General features: G+C 38.7%; 1 pseudogene; it reads left to right on the forward strand.

The window, feature by feature from the left end:
• The first annotated feature begins 4,318 nt into the window (after positions 1-4,318).
• Positions 4,319-4,436, forward strand: LOC145018940 (5S ribosomal RNA; annotated as a pseudogene).
• The last annotated feature ends 2,186 nt before the right edge of the window (positions 4,437-6,622 follow it).

Here is a 6,622-nt window from a genome sequence, read left to right on the forward strand (position 1 = left end):
CAAGGTTACTGAAGTGTATGTTACAAATACCTCCTCCTTTTGAGGATTTCGTCCCCGAAATCACGACGATTTAAACAAGTGGGGATATTTTTCTCTTATGTCATTCTTATTTTCCCAAGTATAATTTGGGCATCGATGATGTTTCCACTTGACAAGCACTAACTCCACTTCTTTATTACGCAGATCAACCGTTCTATCATTTATAATCTCTTCAGGTTCTTCTACATATCTTAACTTATTATCCAATTTCACCTCGGATAATGGAACTGTCTCATCATAGATGCTCAAGCATTTGCGTAGATAGCTCACATTAAACACATCATGAATACCTACCAAATCTTCCGGCAATTCCAAGCGGTATGCTTGTTTACCAACTCTCTGGATGATTTTGAAAGGACCAACAAATCTAGGACTTAGTTTTCCTTTCTTCCCAAATCGCATAATGCCTTTCCACGGGGATACTTTTAGCATTACGAAATCACCCACTTGGAATTCTATGGATCGTCTCCTCTTTTCTGTATAGGACTTCTGTCGATCCTGGGCCGCTTTCATTCTTTCTCGTACAATTTGAATCTTGTCGGTGGTGTCTTGAATCATTTCAGGGCCTCCAAGGATCTTTTGTCCTAAGTCTCGCCAACACAATGGTGTACGACATTTGCGACCATATAATGCTTCATATGGTGGCATTTTGATTGAAGCGTGGTAACTGTTATTATACGAAAATTCAACAAGAGGTAAGTATTTATCCCAGTTACCACCGAACTCCAAGACACATGCACGAAGCATATCTTCTACGGTTTGGATTGTTCTCTCTGTCTGAGCATCTGTCTGGGGATGATAAGCTGTGCTGAGAGCAACTCAAGATCCCATTTCACGTTGCATACTTGCCCAAAAGTGAGAAGTGAAGCGAGTATCACGATCGGAAATGATCTTTAATGGCACACCTTGTCTTGCAACAATTTCATCCAAGTATACTTGTGCGTGAAATGGGATCTCGAGTTGCTCTCAGCACAGCTTATCATCCCCAGACAGATGGTCAGACAGAGAGAACAATCCAAACCGTAGAAGATATGCTTTGTGCATGTGTCTTGGAGTTCGGTGGTAACTGGGATAAATACTTACCTCTTGTTGAATTTTCGTATAATAACAGTTACAACGCTTCAATCAAAATGCCACCATATGAAGCATTATATGGTCGCAAATGTCGTACACCATTGTGTTGGCGAGAAATAGGACAAAAGATCCTTGGAGGCCCTGAAATGATTCAAGACACCACCGACAAGATTCAAATTGTACGAGAAAGAATGAAAGCGGCCCAGGATCGACAGAAGTCCTATACAGAAAAGAGGAGACGACCCATAGAATTCCAGGTGGGTGATTTCGTAATGCTAAAAGTATCCCCGTGGAAAGGCATTATGCGATTTGGGAAGAAAGGAAAACTAAGTCTTAGATTTGTTGGTCCTTTCAAAATCATCCAGAGAGTTGGTAAACAAGCATACCGCTTGGAATTGCTGGAAGATTTGGTAGGTATTCATGATGTGTTTCATGTGAGCTATCTACGCAAATGCTTGAGCATCTATGATGAGATAGTTCCATTATCCGAGGTGAAATTGGATAATAAGTTAAGATATGTAGAAGAACCTGAAGAGATTATGAATGAGTGAACGGTTGATCTGCGTAATAAAGAAGTGGAGTTAGTGCTTGTCAAGTGGAAACATCATCGAGGCCCAAATTATACTTGGGAAAATAAGAATGACATAAGAGAAAAATATCCCCGCTTGTTTAAATCGTCGTGATTTCGGGGACGAAATCCTCAAAAGGAGGAGGTATTTGTAACATACACTTCAGTAACCTTCTTTAATTATCACGTTTCATATGATTGTTAGTTTAAAAATGAATATTATTATATATATTATATGTTGTTTTAAACGTTTAAAGTAGGTAGTTATAGTAAAATAGAATTGTAAGCGTTTAATATATATATATATATATATATATATATATATATATATATATATATATATATATTATTTTCGGTATGGTTTTAAGCGTTGATATCTAACGAAATAGGTTTATAATATTTGAAGTTAAACTAAGTTTAGAATCATTTGGAATGTATTAGAGGTGATAGGGAAGTCTTATGTGATTCCGATCAAAAAGTCAACTATCGGAATTAACGAAAGTATAACGTCTAAGTTGAAAATAATTAAATCTGATTTTATTGGAAGATCTTTTCTGGGATATTTTTATTGGAAGTTGTAAATTATCTCGTTAGAAACGTACAGGCGAAAACCTCATCGAAAACGGAGTTTAGAGCGAAAAGTTATCCAATTTTTAGTGTTTAGGGGTAAAGCGGGTACCCAAACCGGGTAAAACCCGACCCAACTCGGGTTTTTACCCATTGAAACACGATTTTGAGTCATTTTCCTGCCATTTTCAGTTCGTCACCATCCCTATGGGAGATTTTCACATACATGATCAATCTTGATCAAGTTTTGAAGATTAAATCAAGATTTTGAGTGTTCTTGAAGTATCAAGTCTAGTAATCAAGGTATGAACTCTTAATTTTTGGATTAACCCTTGTAATTAGTGAGTTATTAAGAGATTAGGGTTTGATCAAAGTGGGTTTACCACTGATTTAATGAAATTAGGCATGAGTTTATGTTATTAACCTGGAATCTTAAATGGAAATCAAGTAACTACATGTAAACTTGAGAATTAATCATATGGTTTAAGAGTAATTAGTGAAAATTAATAATGAAACCCATGGTTTATACTTGAATTAGAATGGATTACTAAAATATTCAGTGTTATCATTGTAAAAGAAGAACTTGATGATATTGATCATGAGGTTTGATCATGTAAAGGGTAAAATGAAATTATAAAGGGTATAATTGTCCTGTTTTTGTAAAAATCACCACAAAATTATAGAAAAATCGTATGGAGATGTGCTATATATCCCTGGAAAGCTGAGAATGTCTACTTTGATTTTTGTTTTAAGACCAAAATCTAATTCCGGACTTAAAATGGGTGAAAACAGATATATGTTCAGTGCAGTAAGGTTGAATTTTGACAGCTTTGGAACATTTTGACAGCTTTAGGATGATGTTTTGTAAAATTCATAGTAAATTATAGAAAAATCATAAAAATGTGAGGTCAGTGGCATTAGAAAGATATAAGAGTCTATTTTGTTAATATGTATAATTTATTAGTTATTTTGACATTTAATAAGGGTAAACAGATCTGCAAGTGACAGCTATACAAAGAACAAAAACTAAAATTTCTAAATTGAAAACAACATAACTTGAGAGTAGTTGAGTAATTGCTTATGAAATTTGAAATATGAACTCCAGGGGTATAATTGAAGGTTTTAGAGGCCTGAGGATGGTGTAATTTCATCAGAAAAAGAGGAATTTTATCGCAACATTCAGTTACAGCACAGTGAGTTCAATATAGGGACAATTGTATGTTATGTGTTATATGTGCAATGTGCTTTCTTGTGTTATTGATCTAAGTGGTTATTACTTGATATTGATTTTGATGCCTTTGGCCATGTAGAGCATGACTCGTATCAGTTTGGTATTGGCTTTGTGCCTTTGACCATGTAGAGCATGACTCGTATCACTTTGGTATTGGCTTCGGGCTAGGTAGGGCTGAAAGCCTATATATTCTAGCAACATGATTAAAAGGGATTGTGTTTTATGTGCCTCTTGGGCTGGAATTTATGATGCTTATGATCCTAAATTATTGTGTCTTAATTATTGTAATCCCTTGAATCTAACCGTTTATTTATTTGGAAAGCCCTTCATTTGATACACATATAAGCCTTTGTTGTCCTTTGTTTCTTTTTGTTCCTATCATATTGTTATGTATATGGCATAGCGTTATATTGTATCTATTTTTGAACTCACTAAGTGACGCCCACTTATCCCTTTTAGTGTTTAACTATTTCAGGTGATAAGTATCCAGAGTAAACAGGCTTTGTTGGAGGACTTAGAGTAGTTGACACTACTACGTTTTTACTTGGTATACATATATGTATATGGATTATAAATTCCTGGGTAGTTATGTATTTATACAACTAGTTATGAAACTTTGTAAAAACCCTTTTAATTGGTTTGTATCCATGCTTTTGTATTTAGACCACTAGTGTGAATTATAATTATGAATATGCATGTAGCATGTTTGGCTTTATGGTAATTTTAGTGAATGGGGTCTTACAATTATGGTATCAAAAGTGGGTTAGATCTGATCCCACATCGGCTTGGAAGGAGAACGAAACATCTACTTATAAGGGGTGTGGATACCTTCCCTAACACAACGCGTTTTAATGCCGTGAGGGCAGCAGATCCCATAAGAACTCTGCAGTTAAGCGTGCTCGGGCGGGAGTAGTACCAGGATGGGTGACCCCCTGGGAAGTCCTCGTGCCGAGTGGCCCAAAGCGGACAATATTGTGATACGTGCCATAGGGGGGTGTTACAAATGGTATCAGAGCTAGGGCACGGGTCGATGTGTTCGACGGGGACGTCGAACCCTATAATGGGGGGTGAAAGTGGGTTAGATCTGATCCCACATCGGCTTGGAAGGAGAACGAAACATCTACTTATAAGGGGTGTGGATACCTTCCCTAACACAACGCGTTTTAAAGCCGTGAGGGCAGCAGATCCCATAAGAACTCTGCAGTTAAGCGTGCTCGGGCGGGAGTAGTACCAGGATGGGTGACCCCCTGGGAAGTCGAACCCTATAATGGGGGTGTTACAAATGGTATCAGAGCTAGGGCAAAGGTCGATGTGTTCGACAAGGACGTCGAACCCTATAATGGGGGGTGAAGGTGGGTTGCACCTGATCCTACATCGGCTGGGAAGGAGAACTAAGCATTCCTTATAAGGGGTGTGGATACCTTCCTTATCACAACGCGTTTTAAAGCCATGAGGGCAGCAGATCCCATAAGAACTCTGTAGTTAAGCGTGCTCGGGCGGGAGTAGTACCAGGATGGGTGACCCCCTGGGAAGTCCTCGTGCCGAGTGGGCCAAAGCGGACAATATTGTGATACGTGCCAGAGGGGGGTGTTACAAGATACCTTAACCATTGGAGCTTTTTGGGTTATTATGGAGTCTGCCAGAGGGGGGTGTTACAAGATACCTTAACCATTGGAGCTTTTTGGGTTATTATGGAGTCATTGGACCTAGGTGGTCATTTTTGGGACCAAATCACCTTTTGATGCCTTGTGGGGGTTATACAAGCATCAAGTTTTGAACTTTACGTGACATTCATGCTTGGGAATGCCAGATCTATGGTTTGGGAAAGCAGATCTGACCTCAGAAGGTCAATAAACGTGTGTGCATGGAATAAACTCACCGAGTTGTTCTTAGTACTCGATGAGTAGGGTTGGGGTTTCACGTAATGTGTTCAGCAAATAGACACGCCGGGTTGGGGGATAACCCAGTGAGTCAGGAAGAGTCAATATGGGGTTGAGTTAAGCCGAAACTCGTCGAGTTGTTCTTGAGACTCGGCGAGTTGAGTCGTGGTTGCCCTGTGATTCAGGCCAGGTGGAACTCGTCGAGTTAGGGGAGTGCTCGACGTGCCAAGAAAAGATCCGAGGGAGTTAGTGAACGCGTTAGACTCGCCGAGTTGCTTTGATGCACTTGTCGAGTCTGGTCAAAGTTGACCGTTGATCAGAGTTGACCAGTGTTGACTTGATAGGGTTAGTCAACCTTAGTTGTAAAAGTGTTAATTAGAGATATATTGTATTATAGGAAGATTATAGTTCGGGGGATCGAGCACGAGTGATTCCAGGGATTTGCGAGTTATCGAGATACACGAGGTGAGTCTTCTTACTATACTTTACCTTGAGTAGGTAACTAGAGTTATGTGATATAGTGGTTGTATGCTATATATGTGATATGTGTTGCGCTGCATTATTCTGTGTGATTTATGCTGTGCATGTTTACAGAGTTAGAACCTGAGGGTTCACAGAGTTTGGGTGCACGGACCCACAGAGTTATAGCCTCGAGTGGCTAATATGTGTTATATGTGGTATTTTAGGGAACTCACTAAGATTTGTGCTTACAGTGTTTGGTGTTATTTGTTTCAGATACTAGTGACGACCGTGGGAAGGCGCCGACTTGATCAGTACACAAACACACAGGATTTTATGTTATGAGATCTTGGGATTTTTGTATGACATGAATTGTATTTCAAACATGGGTGTTTTTACGAATATTAAATGAATTATGTTTTTATAAAATGCGAAAAATTGTTTTGAAATTTACGGTGTTACAAGTTGGTATCAGAGCCTTGGTTTGAGGGATTCGGGTACACCTTCGGGAGTATTTGAACTCAAACTGAGGATTTGGAAAATATTTTCAAAAGAGAACCAAATTTTCTAAAAGAAGTAAACGATTTTTAGAGAAACTCAGAGTAGAAACGTGTGTACGATCAGTCAGCGCCCGAACGGTGATTTCCCAAAATACCCTTATGTTATATGTTTATGAGATTAATATGATGTATTCTCTTGCTAGAGTAGGCTAGATATTCCTATTAGGACTAGAGTTCCTTGATTTGTGATGCCTTAGCCTAGGGAGAGGTGAGCTGCTATGAGATGCTTGAGAGTGAATAGGTA

The sequence above is a fragment of the Lactuca saligna genome, chromosome 9 (genome assembly GCF_052625555.1).
Source record: "Lactuca saligna cultivar CGN05327 chromosome 9, ASM5262555v1, whole genome shotgun sequence".
Lineage (NCBI taxonomy): Eukaryota > Viridiplantae > Streptophyta > Magnoliopsida > Asterales > Asteraceae > Lactuca > Lactuca saligna.